Raw genomic sequence first — 27,140 nt, 5'->3', positions numbered from 1 at the left:
TCCTCCCTCTGCCCCCACCTCAGGCTAAAGTGGCTGTGACTTAATAAAAAATGTTATCTTTTGTGGTGGTCCTGCAGGTAGTCAGTTGTGCTGGACAAGGCACTTAGAATTCTGTCTCAGGCTGGGGCCATATTCTGTTTTGAATTTCTGTCTGTGTTGGTGTGGAAAACTTATAAGTTCTATCTAAAATTGAAGTTTTCACCTCTATGAGTATCATTGTGTGACTAGTAGTTCTGATATTTTATAAACTCTTTTTTTAAAAAAATTAAACAGATTTTATTCAACTTTTAGGATGAAGAAAACAAATGATATAAAATAAGACTTAAGAAATGTTCTCTTGTATAACTATTTCAAACACTTTGAATGTTCTATAAAATGCTCACACAGCAAATATGAAAAGCTTCAATACACATCCTTTTGTAACTTCTGTTGCAACAAATGCAACATTAACAGCATAAATTTCTCCTGTACCAATTTTAAAAGTTGAAATACTGAATTACATACTAACTTTTGTTATACATATTTTTATTCATAGACTTTAATAAGATCATTGCCAATACATACATTATTTTCCTTTACTTTATTTTTACAATATGCCAGTCTGTCATGCAGCCATCAAAAACCTTACAGAAAATTATACAGGCTTGTAGTCCAATTTAGACTCCAGCTTCTTAGAATCAGCCACTTTTCTGACTGCTTTCATGAAGTCTTCCTGAACTATAAAATCATGATCAGCACGAATCGCAAACATCCCTGCTTCAATACAAACATTTCTCAGGTCTGCTCAATTAAAGCCATCTGAAAGCTTCACAATTGCTTCATAATCTATTTCACCATGCTTTGTAATAGGACCTGCATGGATTTTCAATATATCTAATCTTTCTTGTTCGTTTGGTAGATCAATATGTATTTTTCTATCTAATCGTCCTGGACGCAGCAAAGCAGGATCCAGTGTATCTGGTGTGTTTGTAGCCATGATCATTTTAACTCTTTGCAGAGTATCAAATCCATCCATTTGATTCAGTAACTCCATTAAAGTTCTCTGAATCTCTCTGTCAGCTAAAGTACCCTCAGAAAACCGATGACCACCAATAGCATCAATTTCATCCATAAAAATGATGCATGGCTGATGGTCTCTGGCATAATTGAACATTTCTCTAATCAAATGAGCACTTTCACCAATGTACTTGTCTACAATAGAACTAGATACAACCTTTAGGAAATTGCAGTCCAACTGGCTGGCAACAGCTCATGCCAAGAGTGTTTGTCCTGTGCCCGGTGGTCCATATAACAAATAGCTTTTGGAGGTATTATGCCTACATGCTGGAATAATTCTGGGTTTGTAAGAGGTAATTCTATTACCTCCTTAATTCCCGAATCTGTTCTGAGAGCCCTCCAATCTCAGAATAAGAAACATTTCCAGGATCTTCATGAGACATGTTGCAAACCAATGGATCCACCGCTCTTGGCAAATATCTCATGATAGTTAATGTAGTCATATCCAAAGCAACTCTTGTTCCTGGCTTCAGCTTACTTTTGTCAAGCTGTCAACAACAACCCACAACATATCTTGGTCCATTTGTAGCTTTAACAATAAATTTTTCTTCAGTTAACTGCTTAAGCACTTCACCTACAATCTGCCCGATACTTTGTAGGGCCTTCAGATCATTTTCAGACTTTCCATACTGCTTGGTAAGTTCTTTTAACTGGTCCCTTAACTCCTTGAGACGGCGTCGATTTCCTTGTGTTCCAGCAGCTTCTTGCGGTAGTCCTGAAGAGCCTTATCTCTAGGGTCCACCATGATCTAAACTCTTATTTTAAACCATCTTATCACGCTTTCAATCTGGGAAAAATCTTGGCATGACCCAGTTTTTAGGGAAGGTTATACTTTTTTTTTTATGCTGGGACTGGGGCTTGAACACAGGTCCTAGAGCTCTTGTGTTTTGTTGCTCAAAGCGCTCTACCACTGGATCCACACCTCCATTTCTGGCTTTTAGTGTTTAATTGGAGTTAAGAGTCTCCCATACTTTTCTTACTGAGTTGGCTTTCAACCGTGATCCTCAGGTTTCAGGTCTCAACTCCCCTAGTCCCTAGGAATAGAGGCTGGAGCCACCCGATTCTGGCTCTCCCTTTTAGATTGCCCTGGACATTCTGAATGATAACCTTTCTTGTGAAGCGTCACATACAGGATGAAGTTAGTGATGATGGGACCTGGTCTGACTGGGGTCTGTGCACTGGATGGGGTCTAGGTGGGGCCCAGTGCACTGGGTGGAGCCTAGGGATCCTGTGAACTGGGCCAGGGTCTCAGTGGGAGGCTATTTGCCCAGAGTAGCAGAAGTCCACACAATCTTTTCAGAGTGAGTCACTGTGTCTGGGTCCTGCATGCCAATGAGAGCCAGTGTGAACTCACTCTCCAAACTCCTCTGTTACTGGTGGTCTTCTCTGAGTACCTGACTAACCACATGTTCCTGCTTTTCCAGTTGTTCCATAGAATCCATCAGATTTCTTCTCTTTTTTGTTTTTGAAATAGTCTCGGCATAGGCTACCTTGACATGTATAATTCTCCTGCTTCGGCCTCTTCAGTGCTGGGATTACAGGTGTGTACTACCATGTCCAACTTTGTGTCTTGTTTTGTTGGCCCTGATGCTTGTACTCTGGGCCTGGGTGCTGACCCTGTGCTTCTTTTGTTCAAAGTGAGTGGCTCTACCACTTGAGCCACAGCACCACTTCTGGTTTTCTGATGGTTAATTGGAGATAAGAGTATCACAAAATTCCTGCATGGGCTGGCTTTGAACCATAATCCTGAGATCTCAGCCTCCTGAGTAGCTAGGATTATAGGTGTGTGCCACTGGTGCCAAGCTTCATGTCCAACTTTTATTCCCCCCCCCCCCCCCCCCCGTTTAATAGAAACCTTCATGGTATTTGTTTTTAAGTCATTCAATAATATCAGAAAGCTTTGGCAAAATTTTATTTATTTACTATTTCTAGTCCTTTAAAGGAGACAGAAAGATGTCTCCAGATAAAATGGATAGCATGATTTCAGTGTCTATTCGTTCACCTTACTGAATTAGGAACATCGCATTTGCAGAACAGGTGAATGCTAGTGGTGCGGCTGCCCTCAGACCATGATGGTGCTCCAGCTGACTGGGTGGGCTCAGAGGCAGCCTCACTGAGAGCAGGTCAGCTGCGCTCCATCAGAAGATCCCGGTAGAGGTTGTCAGGCACCCCCTACATGGATCCCCAGTCCAATGGCTAGCAGGTGCAAGATCAGCAGTGACGGAAGGAAACCTTTCAGAAACTAGGCTGAGAAAATGCCTCCTTTCTTCATCATGCCCATGTTCCTCATGTTGCTAGTAGCTGTGTGCTTTGGGTGCTTAGAGGGAATGCTTTAGGGGAGATTTTTCAGGCTGACTGGACTAATCCCATATCCAATTTGAATTTTTCTTCAGGATATTTTCAACTTTTCTCTTCTGTCAGTAATCTTCCTTGGATGGAGTGCTACTTTTTCCTCTAGTGCTGTGTGTCTGCCTCAGAAATTCTGGGGGTGTCCTGTGGTGTGTGCGTGAGGTGGGCTGTCACAGTGAGAGCTTTTGGAGCTATGCCATCCAGATTCAACTGGGCACCAAGAAGTATTTTTTTCAAGTTACCATTATAAATAGAAACTAAGGCTGGTACACTGCTCCTATTACTATTATTGCTACAGTGCAAACCCACCCAGGAGCTCTGCAGGTTCTTTTCCCATAGCTCAGGAGGCTCATTCTGTGACATGCCACCTACTGCAGCTTGGCCTCTGTGGTGGTCACAGGCACACCTGTTTCTGTTGTTTTCTTGATTTAAAAAAATCCTTGTTACATTGTCTTGCTTTGTAGCCCAGGCTGTCAAGTGCTTGGATTACATGTGGGCTCTGACTATGGTCCTAATGGGTAAGTAGCCTCAGCAGGGCTCTGGGTTCCTTGTTTGGTGTGAAGGTAGTAGAAGTATGTGAATGTATATTCCTGTCAAGAAAAAAGTATGTGGCAGGAATGGAGGATAAGATCAAAGCTAAGAGAAGCAGACCACGCAGAGTGGGGCCTAGAAGGGACAGTAAGACGCCTGCCTACCTCAGAACTGCTAAATATGTAGCTTTTCCTAGTATTTCCTTCAGCTATGGGAATAATATGCATTTTCCTTAAAAACAATTATCAAAAAAATAAACCTGAATTGTGTTAGGTTCTTTTTGTTTAGTGTTTGTGTGTGTGTGTGCTGGTTTTCACACTGTAATTGGGTTTGTTTGTTTTTTTTCCCCACTCAAGACCAACACTCTACCACTTGAATCACAGCTCTCCTTTTGGCTTTTTGCTGGTTAGCTGGAGAGTCTCATCGACTTTTCTGCCCAGGCTAGCTTTAAACTGCAATCCTCAGGTCTCAGCCTCCTGAGTAGCTAGGATTGATTATAGATATGATCTACTAATACCTGGCTTGGCTGTTATTTTATTTTATTTTTGTATCAGTCCTGGGGCTTGAACTCAGAGCATGGGCACTGTCCCTAAGCTCTTTTGCTCAAGGCTAGCACTCTACCACTTGAGCCAAAGCCCCATTTCTGAGTGTTTTGGTGATTAATTGGAAATAAGAGTCTTACAGACTTTCCTGCCTGGACTGAATCTTGATCCTCAAATCTTCTGAGTAGCTAAGATTACAAGCATGAGCCAACTGTGCCTGGATAGGCTGCTATTTTTTTTTTCAAGCAAAAAGATGGATTTATTGGGGAAGTAAAAAGTATACTGACTGGCCAGGGCCACAGCCCAGACTCAGGAGCTGGGACTGCGCGCCCCGGGCCGCGCCCTGGGCCACACTCAGGGTCGGGTTATAAAGGCAAACACCACATGGTCAAGCCTGCCACACGCAGGTGGCGATTGAGGTTACAACACTTACAGAGCATGCCAGGTCACACGCAGGTGGCCAATGGGGTTACAGTCTGTCTCACAGTATCTGTTTGACCCAACCTATCATTCTAGTTAGAATTGACGCATGGATTTGGCAGGGCTCACATGATGCAGGTGGATATGCCTACTCATAGGAGGGCACAGGTTAAACCTTGAATGTTCCTTGAAACTCCCATGCTTCAGGTGGTCAAGCAGTTTACACAATCTTATCACAGCAAAGGGAACTTCCCTGGTGTGTGTGTGGGCGGGGGGGGGGAGATCTTAGTGAAGATGGAGTTGGCTTCTGCTCTAATCTGACCTGGAGTCAATCCGACGCCTCTCCACAGTTAATGGTGGCACTGGCCAGATCTGACCTCCCTATTACATTCCCCCATTTTTTTCTTGTACATAAAAATCAAATAATTGATTTCTCTGTTGGAGAGCTTAATCTTGCCTGCACTGTAAAGTGACTCCACCCACAAGCTGCTCGGGAGAGCAAGGATGAGCCCAAAGCCAGTTGGATGGGATTGCTGCTCTTAAGCTTGCACCCAGAAAGAAATAGGTTATATGTGGTCTACCCCCCAAGAGGACTGCAGGTATTCTGACCTGTTTAAATCTCCATCCAGTTGCCTAGGTAACTGGCATACCTCAGTTACATCCCTCCTTTCTCTGAGGTCACACCCTAATCCATCTAGACACACTAGTATACTTGGACACACTTCCCCACCCCAAGCATTGCCTGGGAGTGACTCTCTAGCCTGCCACGTGTGCTTTCCAATTTTCTTAATAGAGCTAGTCAACTTTAGTCAACTCAAAGGAGTGGGAAGGTTATCACACGAAGATTGTCCCCCCCCAAATCTTAGTTTCAGCAGATCCAAAGCAGCTTTCCAGCAGGAATCAGCTGCGTGTGATGGAGTTCCATCTGCTTTTACCACAATAGGGGTGAACAGGATGAAGATGTAGATTCTTCCAGATGACTGTCAGGCCATCCTTGATCTCAACCCAATGGGATGGGCAAAGGATGTGGTGGCAGCAGGCAGCAGTGTCTCCCAGTGGCTCCAATAGAATGTCACACCTTCTGCTGGGCTATCTGCAACTTCCTGCATAGACTGGTTAAAGAAACTGAACCTATGCCTAACTTTAGTGAAACCTAATATTTTCCTGGTTGCCTTTTAAGTACACTGGCTTTTGCAGGCTGGTGCCATATTGAATTTCAAGACAGCCTTAGGCAATAAATGACCCTTGGGTCATTTTGCCAGGGCAATACCTTTAAATAAGATATTTCCAATAAGGCTAGGATTTTCTAGGCCAACATACATAGAAGTCTTGGCCTGTATCCATCTCTCATAAGTGCAGTCTCTACACTGGTTACCTCTGTTTTCCATGCCTCTAGTTTATCTTGCCTCATCTTCCCCAAAACAACTCTGGTCCCTTGATCCTAAAGGGGAGCTGATGGACAAAGATCATCCATCTTCTGTAACTTCTTCAGGCTGACTCAGGGGCGTTGACCTTACCTAGCCAGGAACCTATAACCTTAGTCTACTTTACCAAGGGGCTGCAAGATTAGATGTCCATTAGGAGCTTTACTCCAAACTGGAAATTACATTTAACATTTAACTTTCAACTATAGAGACTTCTTTTGGGGCAACAGCAGTGTAGCCTTTTAACATTCTAGTTTGTAAAGCTTCTTCCTGACTGGCTGGAAAACTGATCTCTGATGACCTAAAAAAATGCCTACATTACCTTTCCAGGCCTTTAACAGATCTCAATAAAGACACAATCTCAGGTCTACAAGCTTTCTTTCCTGAACAGATGTACCAGCTCAAAATTCACTGCCAGTTAGGGCTTTGAGCAGATGCAGAGGGTTGGGATTTTAAACTATCCTCCCACTTGACAAACTTACCCTTACGACCCACTACCACAGATGACCGGCAAGTTCCTGCCCAGTAGACAGACATGGGCATTAGAAAGGCATGCTTACAAACTATTCTTCTAGGACCTCCCAGCGTTAATTAACTTTGTTTTAAATAATTTATTTATTAACTAAACAATTTTTTTGACAAGGTGTTGTGCAAAAGGGGTACAGTTACATAGTAGGGCAGTGTGTACATTTCTTGTGATATCTTACACCCTGTTTTTCTTTCCCTTCCCTAGGTTAGATAGACATATATACAATACACAATTTACCAAGAACATATACAGTAGCCACGTGGCCTATGCCAAAGGAAATTCGCCTAGGGCTTTAAATGTATTGTTGACAATAGACAATATGTCGACAATAGTCTTATATGAACGCACATACATAGCTTTTGAGCTATTGTGAGCCACTGAGAGGTCAAATTTTGAGCTTTATATGTTGAGTAGTTGTTTGGTTTTAGTTACATAATGTAGGGTCGCTGACCCAAACCTGTGGGAAATACCATTTGACAAGAAGCTTTTGGTTTTTTTTTTGTTGTTGTTTATTAATTGAACATAAATTTTTTTACAAGGTGTTGTGCAAAAAGGGTACAGTTACATAGTAGGGCAGTGTGTACATTTCTTGTGATATCTTATGTCCTGTTTTTCTATCCCTTGTCTAAGTCAGGTAGACATATATACAATATACAATGTATCAAGAACATATACAGTATTCACAGACTTGGTCTCTACTGTCTCTCCGTCTCCCTTTGTTAACAGTCATATATCAGGGAGATCATGCCCCTTTGTTTACTGTGTTCTATGCTTGTCTCGCTCCACATTATTTGTTCGAGTTCTGACCATTTCCCTGCGAATAACAATATTTCACCATTCCTAATCGACATGTAGTGTATAAGTACCATATTTTTTGGATCCATTCATCTGTGGAGGAGCATCTGGGTTGTTGCCATATTTTGGCTATTGTGAATTGTGCCACGATAAACATGGAAGTACAAATGTCTTTTTGATATCTTGGGGTTTGCTGTTTAGGGTAGATGCCTAGGAGTGGTATGGCTGGGTCATAGGGTAGGTCTATATTGAGCTTTTTGAGAAACCTCCATACTGTTCTCCAAAGTGGTTGTACTAATTTGCACTCCCACCAACAATGGAGAAGGGTTCCTCTTTCCCCACAGCCCCTCCAGCATTTGTTGTTTCCTGAGTTCAGAGTATAGGCCATTCTAACTGGGGTGAGGTGGTATCTCAGGATTGTTTTTATTTACATTTCCTTTACTAGCAGGGATGTTGAGCATTTCCTCATGTGTTTCTTTGCCATTTTTATATCTTCTCTTGTGAAGTCTCTCTTTAGCTCTTTTGCCCATTTCCTAATAGGTTTATTGGGCTTGGAGGGGCTTAGTTTTTTGAGTTCTCTGTAGATGACAGATATCAGGCCTTTGTCTGTTGCTGTGCTGGTAAATACCCTTTCCCATATCGTTGGCTGTCTTTCTATTTTGGTGGCTATGACCTTAGCTGTTCAGGAACTTTTTAATTTGTAGTAGTCCCATTTGTCGAGTCTTTCCCCTATTTGTTGTGCCCCTGGGACTATATTCAGGAAATTCCTTCCTGTGCCTATAAATTCTAGCGTCTTTCCTATTCTGTCCTTCAGTAGTTTCAAGGATTCAGGTCTGATATTGAGGTCCTTGATCCATTTTGAATTGATCTTGGTGCATGGTGATAGGCTTGGGTCTACTTTGAGTTTTCTGCATATGGCTGCCCAGTTCTCCCAGCACCAGTAGTTGAAGAGGCTATGTTTATTCCATTGTATGTCTTTAGCTCCTTTGTCGAATATCAGTTGGCTGTAAGAGTGCGGTTTTATTTCTGGGTCTTCAATTCTAATCCATTGGCCTTCCGATCTGTTTTTATACCAATACCATGCTGTTTTTGTTATGATGGCCTTGTAGTAAAGCTTGAAGTCTGGTATTGTGATACCTCCTGCACTGCTTTTTTTGCCTAGAATTGCTTTGGCTATTCTAGGTTTTTTGCTGTTCCATATGAATTTATGGATTGGTTTCTCTATTTCAGTGAAGAATGTGGGTGGGATTTTGATAGGTATTGCATTGAATTTGTATAACAATTTGGGCAATATGGCCATTTTCACTATATTGATTCTGCCTACCCATGAGCATGGGAGGTCTTTCCATCTCCTTGTGTCTTCCTTGATTTCCCTTATTAGATTTTTGTAGTTTTCATTGAATAGGTCCCTCACGTCCTTGGTTAAGTTGATCCCTAGGTCCTTTATTCTTTTTTTGGCTACTGTAAATGGAATTGTGTCCATAATTTCCTTTTCTGTTTGTCTATTGCTGGTGTACAGAAAAGCTGCTGACTTTTGTGGATTGATTTTCTATCTTGCTACTTTGCCAAAGTGGTTTATTAGGTGTAGGAGTTTGGGTACTGAGTTTTTTGGGTCCTTCAGATATAAGATCATGTCGTCTGCGAATAGGGATAACTTGATTTCTTCCTTGCGGATGTGGATCCCTTTGATGTCCTCCTCTTGCCTTATTGCTATGGCTAGGGATTCCAGCACTATGTTGAACAGAAGTGGGGAGAGTGGGCATCCTTGTCTTGTTCCTGAGTTTAGGGGGAATGATTTAAGTTTCTCTCCATTTAATATGATATTAGCAGTTGGTCTGTTGTATATGGCTTTTATTGTTTTGAGGAATGTTCCATCTATTCCTGTTCTCTCCAAAGCTTTTAATAGGTATGGATGTTGTATTTTGTCAAAGGCTTTTTGGGCATCGACTGAGATAACAATGTAATTCTTAATTTTAGATCTGTTTATGTGGTGAATTACGTTGATTGATTTACGGATGTTGAACCATCCTTGTGACTGAGGGATGAAGCCTACTTGGTCATGATGTATGATTTCCTGTTAGCTAATATTTTATAGAGGAGCTTTGTGTCTGTGTTCATTAGTGATATTGGTCTGTAGTTCTCTTTTTTTGTTGGGTCTTTGCCTGGTTTTGTAATGAGTATGATATTAGCTTCGTAGAATGAGTTTGGGATTTCTCCCTCTGTTTCTATTTCGCGGAAGAGTTTGAGGAGTATTGGAATTAGCTCCTCACTAAAGGTTTTGTAGAATTCGTTGGTGAATCCATCTGGGGCTGGGCTTTTTTTTAGTAGGGAGGTTCTTGATTACCTCCTGTATCTCACCGTAAGTGATTGGTTTATTTAGTTGATTTATTTCTTCTTGGTTCAGTTTGGGCAGTTTGTACTTCTCTAAGAATTGATCCATTTCTGTAAAATTATTGTTTTTTGCTGAGTAGAGGTTTTGGAAATAGCTCCTTATGATTGTTTGAATATCGTGTGTACTTGTTGTAATTTTTCCGGCGGAGTCCCTGATTTTACGTATATAAGTCTCTTCTCTTCTTTTTTATGTATGTCTTGCAAGGGGTCTGTCAATTTTGTTTATTTTCTCAAAGAACCAGCCTTTAGTCTTACTTATTTGTTGAATGATCTTTCTATTTTCAATCAGATTTATCTCTTCTTTAATCTTTGTGATCTCTCCCCTCCTAGTCGTTTTAGATTCTGTCATTTCTTGTTTCTCCAGTTGTTTTAGTTTCATCGTGAGGGTATTCACCTGCTCTGCTTCCATTCTTTTAATGTGGTGCTGAGTGCAATGATCTTGGCCCTCAGTACTGCCTTAGCTGTGTCCCATAGGTTTCTTTGTGATGTGTTTTCTTTGTCATTGTGGCTTATGAATTCATTGATTTCATCTTTAATTTGGTCTGTGGCCCAAGTGTTGGATAGCAGCGTGGGGTTTAGCCTCCAAGAGTGTGTATAGCCTCTGTGGTATCCTTTGTTGTTGAGGGTTACCTTTAATCCACTGTGATCAGATATAATACATGGGACGACGTCAATACTTTTGTATTTGCTGAGGTTCTTTGTGTGGGCTATGACGTGGTCTATTTTGGAATATGATCCATGGACTGCTGAAAAGAAGGTGTATTGGGTCTCTGTAGGGTGGAATGTTCTATATGGGTCTGTTAGATCCATTTGGGAAATGGTGTTATTTAGGTCCTCAGCTCCCTTACTAATCCTCTGGGTGTTGGATCCGTCTCTTGGAGAGAGAGGAGTATTAAAGTCACCCACTATGATTGTGCTTGCGTCTATCTTGTTCTGTAATTCTGTGAGAATTTGCTTGACATATGTCAGGCCTCCATTGTTCGGTGAGTATACATTCATCACCGTAATGTCTTGATTCTGGATTTTTCCTTGTATTAATATGTAGTGTCCTTCTTTGTCTTTTTGAGTTGACTTTAATGAGAAGTCCAGCTTCTCTGAAATCAGAATGGCTACACCTGCCGTTTTGGTGGGTGCATTTGCTTGGTAGATCTTGCTCCATCCTTTCATTCGAAGCCTGTTTTTGTCCCTTGCTGTAAGGTGGGTCTCTTGTAGACAGCAGATGTCAACTTTTTGTTTGCTAATCCATTCTGCCTGTCTGCTCCTCTTTGTCGGGGAGTTTAAACCATTTATATTTAAAGAGATCAAGGATAAGGGTGTTTTTTCTCCTTCCATTTTCTTGTTGGGCTGTTTTTTCCTCTTTTTTTTTTTTTCTTGTCTTTAGTGAGCTTGTGTTTCTGCTGGACTTTGGCTATTGAAGTTTCTTTCTGATTCTGTCTGTGTGTCTTTTACGATCTCTGTTGGGTGGGGTTCCCCTCTTAAAATTCGCTGTAGAGCTGGTTTTTTATTCACATACTCCTTTAGCTCCTCTTTGGTGTGGAAAGATCTGGTTTTCCCTTAGAATGTGAACTCCAATTTCGCTGGATATTTGATCCGAAGTTGCAAATTGTTATTCTGAAGTACTTGGATGGTGTTCTTCCACTCACTTGAAGCTTGGTAAGTTTGTGTGGATCAGTCGGGTGTTATTTGAATCCTCTTCCCTTTGAAGAAAATGTCTTTCTTCGCTTTGGCTGAATTCAGAATTTGCTCTTTAATCTTGAGGTCTGTAGTCTTGAATACTATGTGCCTTGTGGTGGCTTTCCTGGGGTCTGGCCTGCCAAGTGTCCTATAGGCTTCGGTTACCTGGATGGGGTCCCCTGTGAGATTGGGGAAGTTTTCTGCAATAACTTTATTGAGAACATGATGAAGCCCTCTGCTCTGGTATTCGGCTCCTTCTTCTATTCCAGTTATGCGCAGATTGTATCTCTTGTCTTTGTCCATTAGTTCCTGGATTAGTCTTCCCTGAAGCTTCACCTTTTCTTGGAGTGTGGTCATTTTCTGGTTGTTGTCGGCTGCTTCATCGTCCAGGCGAGAGATTCTGGATTCTATATGGTCCACTCTTTGTGTTATGGTTTCAATTGCCGAGGTTATGGATGTCAGCGAGCTATTTATGGTTGTCATATCAGCTCTGATCGTGGAAATTTCTTCCTTTAAAGAGTTGTATTTTAGGGGCTGGGGATATAGCCTAGGGGCAAGAGTGCCTGCCTCAGATACACGAGGCCCTAGGTTCGATTCCCCAGCACCACATATACAGAAAACGGCCAGAAGCGGCGCTGTGGCTCAAGTATCAGAGTGCTAGCCTTGAGCGGGAAGAAGCCAGGGACAGTGCTCAGGCCCTGAGTCCAAGGCCCAGGACTGGCCAAAAAAAAAAAAAAAGCAAGAGTTGTATTTTAAATCTATTTTTTCATGCATTTCAATTCTCAGGATGTGGAGATTTTCTTTAAAGGAGTCTTGCATTGTATCCATTTTTGCTTCCATTTCTTTAAAGGAGGCTTGCATTGTATCCACTTTTGCTTCCATTTCTTTCTGGCTTCCTGGGTTTCCTTCCAGATTTCCACTCTAAACTTCTGGAATTGTTTTCTGATTTCATTTCTGATGCTTTCGATCATTCCTGTTAACATGGCCTCATTTGCTTTTTTAGTCTCCATCTCCTCTTCAGTCGTGCTGCTTTTTGGAGCTGGCGAGTTGGCTTGCCATTTAATGAACTGAGTTATGTTTCTTTGTGATTTGCGCATCTGGAGATCTGTGCAAGTCTTCCCTCCCTCCTGTGTAGGCGTGTCTAGGGCAGCAGGTGCTGTCGCTGTGGCCCTGCCCACCAGTGCAGGGTACGCCTACCAGAGCGGATGCTGTCGCCGGGGGCCCCGCCCTCCTGTGCGCTGTGCGTCCACTACAACAGGCACTTTAGCAGGATATGCCTCCCAGAGCGAGCCCTGGGTTGTTGGGTTGTGTTTGCGCCCTCCTGCGAGTCCGTTGGCGGCTCGGTATGTGTGGGGCCCAGTGGGATCGGCTGTCCGGGTGTGGGTTAGCACCCTAAGACCTTGTCTCCGCTGCGAGGGGTGGATGTGATCAGGCCCAGGTGTCCCTGCTGGGCTGGTATTGCCCACCAGGGCCTGTGATTTTAGTTGTAAGAGTCTGGGAGGTCCAGGCGCCTAGGGTGGGACTTGCACTGCCGGCCGTCCCCTGGCCCCTGATGGGAAGGGGGCGGGGCTGGTTCTGCCAGTTCAGGAACCTGTGGGGCCTTGGGGCTGCTCTGCCCTTCCCCTGCTAAACTGGCTTCCCAGTGCCTGATGGGAGCTCCCCACCTGATTTGGGGGTTCTTTGTTCCCTCGGGGTGGGGAGGGAGAGGGAGGGAGATCTAGCTTCTTTGTAGGGCTTGGGTCTCTGATAGCTGTTCTCCCGTTGGGGGAGGGGATAATGGGGGACTCACTGTTGCTGCTTTGTGTGTGTGTCCCGCGCAGTCGTTGGTCCTTCAGGGGTTGGCGAAGTGTCCTGGTGGCTTCCCCGGTTCCCTCTTTCTGCCGCGCTGGGTTCCCTTTTCCGAACCCGGTGTGGACCCGAACTTCTCATCGCTGCCGGTGTGTGTCTTGGTTTGCACCTTCCCTTGTGTCCGTGGGGTCTCCCGCTATCTGAATTCTGCACTTCTGGCTGCCTGTCTGCCGATCGCCGGGTTCCCCTTTCCCAGCCTGGCCCTGTTTTGGCCAGGGTCGGCTGGTGGGGGGAGGGTGCCCCGGAGGTTCTCCGGCTCTGTGTAGGTTTTCGGTTCTTCTTTTTTGCTCCTTTTTGTTTTCATGCGTTTCTCCACTACTTCTGGCTGCTGGTTTTGCTGGGTTCTTGATGGGGTGTTAGGTGTTGGAGTTCCCAGCTCGCTATTCAGTTGGAGCGAGTCGGGGTGCCTCCCTATTCTGTCGGCGCCATCTTTCTCCTCCGAAGCTTTTGGTTTCACAGACCTGGTCTCTACTGTCTTCCCCTCCCCACACCTTAACAGTTATATATCAGGGAGATCATGCCCACAGCATGGTGCCAATGGCCTGTAATCCTAGATACTCAGATGGCTAAGATCTGAGGATCACAATTTGAAGCTAGCCAGGGCAGAAAAGTTTGTGAGATTCTTATTTCCAATTAACCAAGAAAAATCCAGAATTGAATCAGTGGCTCAAGTAGTAGAGCACCAGCCTTGAGTGAAAAAGCTAGGATACAACACCCAGGCCCTGAGTTCCAGCCCCAATGCCAGAGCACACACACACACACACACACACACACACACACACACACACACACACACAACCACAGTACTTTCAGCTGGGGGCATGCCACATAGCAATAATTCAACACTTGATTTCTGTTAGGATATATTATATGAAAGACCTTCATTATGACATTTTCATTCATGGAACATATTCACACACCCTATTCCTCTGTTATTTTTATTTTCCTTTACATTCCATTTATCATTAACAAAGGTGTGTGTGTGTTTGGATGTTTGCTTTTGGGAGGCTTTCAGGGCCATACAATTGCTTGGCAGGTGCCCTGCACTTGAGCAATTTTTGCCTTGTTATTTGTCAGGTAGAATCTTGTAATTCTTGTTAAAGCTGACCTGGACTGTGATCCTCTTACTTAGGCCTTCCACACAGCTGATACTATAGGTATCCATATATGGCTTTTAGATTAAAGTAGGGGTCTCAAAAAAGTTCTTTTGTGTGTCTCCTGTGTGTGTGTGTGTGTGTGTGTGTGTGTGTGTGTGTGTGTGTGTGTGTGTTCATGTTTGTGCTGAAAATTGATCTCAGGGCCTTGCACTCTCACTTGGCTTTTTCAATCATGGCTGGTATTCTATTTGAGTCACACCTCCAATTCTAGTTTTCTGTTACTTAAGTGCACATAAGAGTGTCACAAACTTTCCTACCTGGGCTGACTTGGAAACTGAATCTTCAGATGTCAGCCTTCTGTGTAGCTAGGATCACAGGTAACTGCAATCCTGACTGGGTAGAATCCCATGTAACTGCAACCCTGAGGAATTAGGATCACAATAACTGCCATCCTGAGGAGCTAGGATCACATGTAACTGCAACCCTGAGGAGCTAGGATCATATGTAATGCAATCCTGAGTAGGTAATGTAAGCCACTGGCTCTATGGGTCTTTAAAAAAATCTACCTACACTTTTTCCTTATTCCATGTTTTCTTCTTCAGTGTTCCTAAAGTAAACCTAAGAGGCACTGTTCTTGCTTCTCTGTAATGTAAAGTACCCTGGGAGCTGAAAGAAATCAAAGTGTTCACCTAAGAAAAAAAGTGATGGACAGACTGGCCTTGAAAGGCCTCAAGAGCATGAGCTAGAGCATGCTGAGCTCTGTTCTAAGGGAGGAGAGCCAGCTATGGCAGAGGAGTGTACCTCTGGCTGGCAATAAACTGGGAGTTTGTGTGCCTCTGACTAAATGTAACCACCATTTTCCTAGCTGCCACTACAGGTGGGCTTGTGGGACTTAAGGAGACTCACTCAGGAGAGGGGATGGGGAGGGAGAAGATCAGGGAAGGGGAAAGGGAAGAGGAAGAAGATATGAGAGGAAGAAGAAAGGAAGGAAGGAAGGCAGGAAGGAAGGAAAGAAGGAAGGAAGGAAGGAAGGAAGGAAGGAAGGAAGGAAGGAAGGAAGGAAGGAAGGAAGGAAGACAAGGAAAAAGACTAATGATCTAGGAGTAGTATACAGATATTAAATAGTTAATTGTGATTGCTGATAATCTGCCTGCTACTTTCTGACAAACCAGTGCTTCAGGACCCCTCCTCCTGTACTGAGTTGGAGATGAAAGGGAATAGAACAGAAGCCAAGAAAAGCAGAAGAGATGAAAGGACTGGAGCTTCTTCAAACAACTCAAAGACTTGAAACTCTCCAATTCTGATGGATGAAGCAGATGCCACGCATTGCATCCTCAGTGATGAAGCCAGTGCAAGGTGCAACTAAGAAGAGCCTGAAGAGGAAACCACATGGGGCAGGGGTGGGGCGTCCCTTGATTTCCATATGGGGGAGGTGCTTCCTACTTGAGGATAATGTTCTTTCTCATCTAAGACAGAATGAACAAAATTACAAATGAGTAAAACCCACCTTCCTTCCTTTAAATCAGCATTCATATTAGTGGAGACTTTTCTGACTTAAAAATAGCAGCCTAATCAAGCAAGTATTTTAAAGTATATATATATATATATATATATATATATATATACATACATACATATATATGTATGTATATATATAAAACTAATGGGGATAGAAGTAAACTTTCATTAACTCTCTATGTAGGAAGAAATGGCAAAATGGCTAACGTTTCTCCCTAATTTATTGGAAAGCTGAGTGGATAAGTATTTGTAATTTTGTAATTGTAATTCTTGCATTGAGGAAAAATTGTCATTTGGGTTCAAAGGTCTTCATGCCATGCAGTAACTGGGACTGAAGAAAAAAAAAGGCTCTTTTAAAACAGGCAGCCCGACCCTCCCCCCACCAGCCGACCCTGGCCCAAACAGGGCCAGGCTGGGAAAGGGGAACCCAGCGATCAGCAGACAGGCTGCCGGGAGCGCAGAATTCAGACAGCGGGAGACCCCACGGTCACTAGGGAGGTGCAGACCAAGACATATAACGGCAGCAACAAGAAGTTCGGGTCCACACTGGGTTCGGGCAAACAGCGGCTGGGAAACCCACTGCGGCAGAAGGAGGGAACCAGGGACCCCACCATAACACTTCGCCACCCCCTGAAGGACCAACGGCTGCGCAGGACACACACACAATCCAGGACCAGTGAGTCCCCAATTACCCCCTCACCCAATGGGAGACCAGCTATCAGAGACCCAAGCCCTACAAAGAAGCTAGATCTCCCTCCCTCCCCCTCCCCACCCCGAGGGAACAAAGATCCCCCAAATCAGGCGGGAAGCTCCCATCAGGCGCTGGGAAGTCAGTTTAGCAGGGGAAGGGTGGAGCAGCCCCAAGGCCACACAGGTTCCTGAACTGGCTGAATCAGCCCTGTCCCCTTCCCAACAGGAGCCAGGGGACAGCCGGCAGTGCAAGCCCCACCCGAGGTGCCTGGACCTCACAGACTCTTACAACTAAAATCACAGGTGCTGGTGGGCAATACCAGCACAGCAGGGACACCTGGGCCTGATCACACCCCACCTCGCAGCGGAGGCGAGGTCTGAGGGTGCTAACCCACACCCGGTCAGCCGATCCCACTGGGCCCCAAACATACAGCCCCCCCCCCCCAACGGACTCGAGGGAGGGCGCAAACACAACCCAACAACATGGGGCTCGCTCTGGGAGGTGTACCCTGCTAAAGTGGATGGGGCCACAGCGCCAGAGCCTGTTGTAGTGGGTGCACAGTGCACAGGTGGGCAGGGCCCCCTGCGACAGCACCCGCTCCGGTAGGCGTACACCGCACAGGTGGGCGGGGCCACAGCGGCAGCACCTGCTCTGATAGACGCGCCTACACAGGAAGGAGAGCAGAGCTACAAACCAAACCTGTGAAGCCATCCACATATCTCCAGATGCGCAAATCACAAAGAAACATAACACAGTTCATCAAAGAGCAAGCCAACTCGCCAGCTCCAAAAAGCAGCACGACTGAAGAGGAGATGGAGAATAAAAAAGCAAATGAGGCCATGTTAACAGGAATGATGGAAAGCATCAGAAATGAAATCAGAAAACAATTCCAGGAGTTTAGAGCGGAAATCTGGAAGGACACCCAGGAAGCCAAGAAAGAAATGGAAGCAAAAATGGATACAATGCAAGCCTCCATTAAAGAAGACCTTAACATCCTGAGAATTGAAATGCATGAAAAAATAGATTTAAAGTACAACTCTTTAAAGGAAGAAATTTCCACGATCAGAGCTGATCTGACAACCATAAATAGCTCTCTGACATCCATAAACTCCGCAATTGAAACCATAACACAAAGAGTGGACCATATGGAATCCAGAATCTCTCACCTGGACGATGAAGCAGCCGACAACAACCAGAAAATGACCACACTCCAAGAAACGGTGAAGCTTCAGGGCAGACTAATCCAGGAACTAATGGACAAAGACAAGAGATATAATCTGCGCATAATTGGAATAGAAGAAGGAGCTGAATACCAGAGCAGAGGGCTTAAACATGTTCTCAATAAAGTTATTGCAGAAAACTTCCCCAATCTCACAGGGGACCCCACACGATTGGGGCAGCAACCCAACAGTATGTAACTAAAACCAAACAATTACTCAACGTATAAAGGTCAAAAATTGACCTCTCAGGGGAATACAATAGCTCAAAAGCTCTGTATGTACGTTCATATAAGACTACTGTTGACATATGGTCTAATACCGACATGACATTTAAAGCCCTAGGTGAACTTTCTTGGGCGTGGCCACGTGGCTACTGTATATGTTCTTGATACATTTTATATTGTATATATGTCTACCTGACCTAGAGAAGGGATAGGAAAACAGGGCATAAGATATTACAAGAAATGTACACACTGCCCTACTATGTGACTGTACCCTTTTTGCACAACACCTTGTCAAAAATTTGTGTTCAATTAAGAAATAAATTAAATAAAAAAAAAAAAAGAAAATAGACACCAAGAGTATTTCCCCAGGATCATTGAAAGAAAAGAGATCCAAATACCATTCTCTCCCAGACCCAATAAAATTACTGACATCCTCAAAGGCCTGGCAAGGGGGCATCATGGGTGAGAGAGGGCTTTGTTTAATCCTTAAGTTTTTCTATCTGGCCTTGCTGCCTTAACTTTTCACATGCCAGTCTCTTAAAGAAGCTCATTTTGAGTTTCTTTAGAAGATGGTGGTGCTAATATCCAGCTCTTCTGTCTTGTTTGGTTCTTAAAGATATACATGTATTTTGTGATCTGAAGAACTAAGAAACAAAAACAATCCAAAATTCAGTTGCCTTTGGAGGTGTGGTGGAGTCGAGGTAGTTTCATCCATTTTTTGATAACTAGCTGTTAAAATTGTGAGATCAGAGATGCTGTTCATCAATTTCAAAAGAATGTCTTAGAGACCTCGTTCTTATTTTCTTGCTCCTGCTGCTGCTGCTATTTACCTATTCATTTATTTATTTATTTTCAAATTTTTATTATCAAATTGATGTACAGAGAGGTTACAGTTTCATACGTTAGGCAATGGATACATTTCTTGTACTGTTTGTTACCCTGTCCCTCATAACCCCCTCCCTCCTCCCCCTTTCCCTTCCCCCCCCCCCGGAGGTGTTCAGTTCACTTACACCAAACAGTTTTGCATGTATTGCTTTTGTAGTTGTTTGTCTTTTTTAACCCTTTTTCCGTCAAATTTGGTATTCCCTTTCAATTTCCTACTTCCAATACCAGTATACACGGTTTCCAATATACTCAGATAAGATTACAGAGATAGTATAGGTACAACCACAGGAAGGTGATACAAGAACATCATCAATAATAGAAGCTACAGATACACATGGGACGTTGAAAGTAGTTACAACTGTGATATAACAATTGTCTCCATAACATGGAGTTCATTTCACTTAGCATCATCTTATGTGTTCATAAGGGTATAGCTATTGGGCCTTGTGATGCTCTGCTATGACTTGCCTAAACCTGTACTAATTATTCCCAATAAGGGAGACCATAGAGTCCATGTTTCTTTGGGTCTGGCTCACTTCACTTAGTATAATTTTTTCCAAGTCCTTCCATTTCCTTACAAATGGGACAATGTCATTCTTTCTGATAGAGGCATAAAATTCCATTGTGTATATGTACCACATTTTCCTGATCCATTCGTCTACTGAGGGGCATCTGGGTTGGTTCCAGATTCTCGCTATGACAAATTGTGCTGCGATGAACATTGTTGTACTGGTGGCATTACTGTGATTTTGTTTGTGGTCTTTTGGATAGATACCCAAAAGTGGGGCTGCTGGGTCATAGGGGAGTTCTATATTTAGCCTTCTGAGGAATCTCCATACTGCTTGCCAGAGTGGCTGAGCCAGTTTACATTCCCACCAACAATGAAGTAGGGTTCCCTTTTGGCCACATCCCCTCCAACAATTGTTATTGTTAGTTTTCTTGATATATGACATTCTTACTGGGGTGAGATGGAATCTCAATGTTGTTTTGATTTGCATTTCTTTTATGGCCAGTGATTTAGAGCATTTTTTCATATGTCTCTTGGCCATTCTCATTTCCTCATCAGAGAAGTCTCTTTAAGTCTTTAGCCCACTTGTTGAGGGGGCTATTGGTTCTTTTTCGGTTTTGTTTTGGAAGAAGGTAATTTTTTTAGTTCTGCATATATTTTAGAGATGAGGCCTTTGTCTGTTGAATGTCCGGTAAAGATCTTCTTCCAGTCTGTGGGCTTTCTGTTTATCTTGCGCTGCTGCTGCTATTTTAAATCCAATTTCTATTTCCTCCCATAGATGTGTGTGTGTGTGTGTGTGTGTGTGTGTGTGTGTGTGTGTGTGTTTGTGAATGATTGTAGTGGCATTTCTATTTAAGTTCATTAAAGGACATTTGTACAAAACAAAACAAACAAACAAAGACCAACAAGCGGGGTGGGGAAAGTAGCAACATCTTATCTCAGAAAACCAAGTTGTCTACTCCTGTATTTCCAGCTATGCTGGAGGCAGAGGTTAGAATGGTCATGGTCCCAAACTGGCCCTGGCAAAAGAGAAAACCTACCAAAAAAAAATGATAGAGGAAGAAAGGCTAACAAAAACAATTTCTGAAACAAAACAAAGTAAGCCAAACCCAAACTTTCCTGATTCATCTTTTGATCATTTTGGCTGAAGTGAAGCTTCTGTCGCATGCAGGCTTCTCAGAAGAGAAGTTGCGTGCTGTCAGTTCTCATTTGGAGCATGGAGGTTCAGGACAGGAGTGGTTTGAAGGATCTTTCCAGATCTTTCACCTTCTGTCATTGTCATTTGGTCCTTTTCTAAATTGGCTAACCTAACCCTGCAGTCCAGGAAGCTGAGGGCTAACCTGACTGGAAACACACAGGATGCAGGCATGGAATTATGGGAAGGCTTTTTACAGAGTCTTCTTTCCCTCTCTCCCTCCCTCCCTCCCTCCCTCCCTCCCTCCCTCCCTCCCTCCCTCCCTCCTGTCCTTCCTTCTTTCTTTCTTTCTTTCTTTCTTTCTTTCTTTCTTTCTTTCTTTCTTTCTTTCTTCCTCCCTTCCTTCCTTTGTTTCTTTCTTTTTACTCTCCTCCTCCTCCTCCTCCTCCTCCTCCTCCTCCTCCTCCTCCTCCTCCTCCTCCTCCTCTTCCTTTTTCCTCTCTTTCTTTTTGTGCTGTACTGGGGCTTGAACTCAGGACCTGGGCTTGGTCCCTTATCTTTTTGCTCAAGGCTAGTGCTCTATCCTTTGCTCCATAACTCCACTTCTGGTTATTTGGTGAAGCCCAGGCTTGCTACAAACCATAATCCTCAGATCTCAGCCTCCTGAGTAGCTAGGATCACAGGCATGAGCCATCAGCACCAGGCCCTTGATAGAATTTGAATACAACTTTACCTTTCATTCATTTTAGGTTATACTCATTTTATTTTAAGGAGAATTGGTAAGTAACATAAAAGGGACACAAATTAAGAGTTAGGATTTAGTTGTAATTTAATTGCATTTCAGATTCAGAATAATCACATTTCACTGTTTTTTCTATCCTTGAAGGGAAAACTGAATGTTTTTCTTTGTAGCTGGGGGCGATCTGGTAGAGATGCTCAACTCTGCATTGCACTTTTCTGGTGCTGCCAGGCACATGATGAGATGCCCATTTCTGCCAGTGCTGTAAGGTCTTGTACATTTACCACAGGGGTGAAGCTAGGCTGCGCCATCCCTTTCTCTTCTTTCAGCACTGTATTAGTTATCTATGGCCACATAAAAAAATTACACTGAAGCCTAGCAGTTTAAACAATAATTATTAAGTTTATAATTACTGTAATAATTAATCATATATTAATATTATTGATATGCCAACATATTATCAATAGAATAATAATATATAATGTATTGTAATATATAACTATATAAAAGCATATAATATATAAATTTATAAAATATATCATATATTTATTATATTTTATAATATATCATATATTATATACAACATATATAAATTATAAGCATATATGCAATTATTGTGATAACTATACATCATATTATATTAATATATTACTTATATTATTTACAATTCTATAATATGTACTTATTATAGAATTATATATTCTATAATTATATATGCACAATATTATTTATATGATTTATATATATACATAATCTTATAATGCATTATTATATATCATCAATATAAAACGTAATATGTGGGCTGGGAATGTGGCTTAGCGGTAGAATGCTTCCTAGCATGCATGAAGCCCTGGGTTCGATTCCTCAGCACAACATATATAGAAAAGCCCAGAAGTGGCGCTGTGGCTCAAGAGGTAGAATACTAGCCTTGAGCAAAAAGAACCCAGGGACAGTGCCAAGGCCCTGAGTCCAAGGCCCAGAACTGGAAAACAGACAAACAAACAAAACCATAATATGTAACATAATTTATAACATATTTTATAAATACATAGCATAACATATTAGGTATATTGATTATATATTAACACTATATAATAACATATACCAGTCATCATTTAAACTTAGCAGTTTAGGGTCTGGGAATGTGGTTTAGAGTGCTTGTCTAGCATTCATGAAGCCCTGGGTTTGATCCTCAGTACCACCACATAAACAGAAAAGGCTGGAAGTGGTGCTGTGGCTCAAGTGATAGAATGCTAGCCTTGAGCAAAAGAAGAAGCTCGGGGACAGTGCCTAAGCCTTGAGTTTAAGCCCCAGGACTGGTAAAAAAAAAAAAAAAGGCTTAGCAGTTTAAACAAGTTCTTTTTTTACTTTCAGTAATATTGGAGGCAATTCTATTTACTAAAAAGTGAAGTCTGCACCACATTATAAAACAACAGGAATGCATAGTGAAATTTAACAATCTAGATATTTTCCCATTCATTTCAAGATTAAGCAATTACTTGCCATTCAAAACTAAGACACATACATTGCTTAAGTCATTTGCTCACAGGCACAATTCTGCAACTTGTGTCAGAGGTACCTTAGGAAACCTGGCCTGTGTCTTTTAAGGAAATGATAGCACATGAGGTTTGAACAGTGATTATGAGGGTAAAGGTTAACTGTGCAATAAGATGACTCAACTAAATAAAATAGAAGCTCATTTTCTTCTGATGTAATATCCTGTAAATTGGAAGTCAGTCCTGGGCAATTAGGGGCACCCTCTCCATGAAGCTATCTGGAAATGGTCCCAATATTTGATGTGGTGGCTAGGGGAACCAAAATGATAGTTGGGATGAAAACCATCAAGCAAATAATAATTACCCTGAGTTCATAATTGGCGTGTAACCTAAGGTATTGAAGCAGGCTTCAAACACAATGTTGGCTGCTTCCATCCCAAGGCTCCAGTAGTTGAAGGCCTCTTCTGTGGCTGGCAGAACTCAGTTCTCTGCAGATGTTGGAGGGAGGGCTTTACGTTGGTGTCAGCTGCTGCGTGCTGTCTTCCTGTTGTTCTCTTATTGCATGTGTGTCTCTCCAGAGCTTCTCTGAACCTGGCATTTGGCTTCCAGGAGCAGGAAAATTAAGACTGGCCAAGTAGAAGCCAGTTTGTCTTTTCATCTCAGAAGTGTTATCTGTGGTTATTACCACCCCACCCCTCTCTTTTGCTGGTCCTGGGGCTTGAACTCAGGGCTTGAATGCTGTCCCTTAGCTTCTTCTTGCTTGAGGCTAGTGCTCTACCACTTGAGCCACAGCACCACATCAGGCTTTTTCTAAGTAGTTTACTGGAGATTAGAGACTCATGGATTTTCCTGCCTGGACTAGCTTCGAACCTTAATTCTCAGATCTCTGCCTCCCAAGTAGTTAGAGTACAGGCATAAGCCACTGTTGCCTGACTGCCATATCTTCGATATTAGAACCAGGTACTTAGATGCAGTTCACAAACACAGAGGAATACAGAGGAGTGAACATTGTGGGCAGGGGTCACTGGGAGCCTCTTTAGAAGCTGCCTACCACAAATGGTTGTTGGCAGGAAAAGGGAATGTGTAGGATAGACACAGAGGCACAGGCCTGTAATCCCAGATATTCAGGAAGCACAGATCAGGAAGATCTTGGTTCAAGGCCAGACAGAACAAAAAGGAGAAAAAAGTTAGTGAAACATCATCTCAATGGTGGTTGAACACGGTGGTATAAACTTATGATAACAGCTACTTGTGAGGTGTTTGTAGGAGGATGATGGTCAGGTAAAACCTGAAAAATAGCTAAAAGCAAAGAAAGGTTGGGGCAATGACTCAATAGCAAGTGTCAGTACTGAGTTCAAATTCCACACTGAAAAAAAAAGGAAATTAAGATTCTTTAACAGTGCTGTGGGATCAAATAAATAACCTGGGCCTACAGCATGAAGTTCATCAATGATTCCTTGTATTATCGTAGTTAATTGTCTTATGAGATGTTCACATTAGCAGGGTGACAAAATATCCAAGGAGACAGAAAGAACTCTCTTTTCCACATCACACACTACTTTTTGTTCAAACCTGACAATACTTCTCCAAACACCACTCCACACACAATAGGACAATGCTATTGGTGAAAGAATAAAATAAGATTCGAAAAGCACCGCTAGATAGCTGGGGCTCAGATTAAATGCCTCTCACAATCAGGAGCTACTCAGAATATTTCAACAAAAAGCATTTATAGGCTCAGAAGCCTTGTGGCATCAGATATTGTGGAGTATGACAAAGCCTGGAAGATAACACTTTAAATAAAGCCAGTTTCTTGATCCTGAATAACATAACGACCTCTTCCTCTGTAACTGGGTCTGTGTGTGATGAATGTGTCAGGGAATGTTCACCTTTCTGTACTTTCCCCTCAGTACACACCTTTCTTGATGTTGGCTCATTCATTGTGTGTGTGCACGTACGTGTGTGTATGTGTGTGTTTGTGTATGTGTGTGCCAGTATGGGGACTTGAACTGGGCCTGGGCCTTGTCCCTTGGGCTTTTTTGCTTAAGACTGGTGGTACTCTACTTGATTCACAGCACCACTTCTGGGGTTTTGGTGGTTAACTAGAGGGAAGAGTTTCACAGAATTTTCTGCCCAGGTTGACGTCAATCCATCTTCCTCAGATTTCAGCCTCCTGAGTAACTAGGACTATAGATGTGAGCCACTGGTTCTGGCTTCATTGATCTTTTGGAACTTAGTAATAGCCACAGCTGATGTGCCCAGTATCCAGATCTCAAAAGGACAGCTTGGCTGGGCATTCCACTATACGTTCTCACAGGCTGGGTCCTTCAGACAACTTAAAACAAAACCACATCTCTTCTTTCTTCCTTGCTTTCTGTCTTCCTCTTTCCGTTTAAAGTTCATTGTTTCCTGAAGATTAATTTTGAAAAAGTCTAATGGTTCTAAGCATAATATCTCCATGATTATTATCTTTTGTGCCCGTTCTGGGGCATGAATTCTGGACCTGGGCACTAACTGTTTCTGAGCTTCTTTTTGCTTTAGGCTAGCATGCTACCACTTCAGCCAGAGCTCTACTTCTAGATATTTTTTGGTGAGGGGGTAGTATATTGGATTTAAGAGTCTCATGGACTTTCCTGTGTGGGCTAGTTTGAACTGTAATCCTCAGATCTTATCCTCCTGACTAGCTAGGATTAGGCATGAGCCATCGGTTCCCAGCCTGAAGGTTATTATTATTATTATTTTTTGCCAGTCCTGAGGTCTGAACTCAGGGCCTGAGCACTGTCCCTGGATTCTTTTTGCTCAAGGCTAGCACTCTACAACTTGAGCCATAGCTGCACTTCTGGCTTTTTCGATATATGGGGTGCTCAGTAATTAAGCCCAGGGCTTCATGTATGCAAGGCAAGCACTCTACTGCTAGGCCACATTCCCAACCCCCTCAAGGTTATTTTTAAAAATCATAAAAATGGTTATTTTATCTTGGAAGGTAGAAGAGAGAAAATGCTAACTTTGCTCTAGAAAGACAAATTTTGTGGCCCAAAGTGACCTTAATTTGCTACCACAACCAGATTATTTTTCTTATTTATTGTCAAAGTGATGTACAGAAAGGTTATAGTTTCATACATTTGGCATTGGATACATTTCTTGTACTGTTTGTTACCTCCTCCCTCATTCCCCCCTCCCATCCCCTTTTCCCTCTCCCCCCATGAGTTGTTCAGTTGGTTTACACCAAATGGTTTTGCAAGTATTGCTTTTGTAGTCATTTGTCTTTTTACCCTGTGTCTCTCGATTTTGGTATTCCCTTTCACTTTCCTAGTTCTAATACCAGTATATACAGTTTCCAATGTACTTAGATAAGATACAGTGATAGTGCAGGTACAACCACAGAAAGGTGATACAAGAGGATCATCAACAATAGAAGCTAAATTTCACATGGCATGTTGAAAGTAAGTACAACAGTGATATATCACTTCTTTCCATAATATGGAGTTCACTTCACTTAGCATTATCTTGTGCATTCATAGGGGCATAGCTATTAGGCTCTTGTGATCCTCTGCTGTGACTAGCCTAAACCTGTGCCAATTATTCCCTATGAGGGAGACCATAGAGTCCATGTTTCTTTGGGTCTGACTCACTTCACTTAGTATAATTTTTTCCAAGTCCTTTCATTTCCTTACAAATGGGACAATGTCATTCTTTCTGATAGAGGCATAACATTCCATTGTGTATATGTATCACATTTTCCTGATCCATTTGTCTACTGAGGGGCATCTGGGTTGGATCCATATTTTAGCTATGACAAATTGTGCTTCAATGAACATTGTTGTGCTGGTGGCTTTACTGTGATTTTGTTTGTGGTCTTTTGGGTAGATGCCCAAAAGTGGGGCTGCTGGGTCATAGGGGAGCTCTATGTTTAGCCTTCTGAGGAATCTCCATATTGCTTGCCAGAGTGGCTGAGCCAGTTTACATTCCCACCAACAATGAAGTAGGGTTCCCTTTTGGCCACATCCCCTCCAACATTTATTATTGTTAATTTTCTTGATAAAGGACTTTTTTTTACTGGGGTGAGAT

The 27,140-nt window shown here is 42.7% G+C and overlaps 2 pseudogenes; both read right to left on the bottom strand.

Moving 5' to 3' along the window:
- Positions 1-268: 268 nt before the first annotated feature.
- On the bottom strand, positions 269-1,816 carry LOC125357993 (annotated as a pseudogene).
- Positions 1,817-3,217: 1,401 nt separating this feature from the next.
- LOC125357896 lies at positions 3,218-3,768 on the bottom strand (annotated as a pseudogene).
- Positions 3,769-27,140: the final 23,372 nt, after the last annotated feature.

Source organism: Perognathus longimembris, chromosome 10 (genome assembly GCF_023159225.1).
Source record: "Perognathus longimembris pacificus isolate PPM17 chromosome 10, ASM2315922v1, whole genome shotgun sequence".
Lineage (NCBI taxonomy): Eukaryota > Metazoa > Chordata > Mammalia > Rodentia > Heteromyidae > Perognathus > Perognathus longimembris.
Note: the sequence above shows the minus strand (reverse complement) of the source record. Positions and strands in the feature narration are given on the sequence as shown.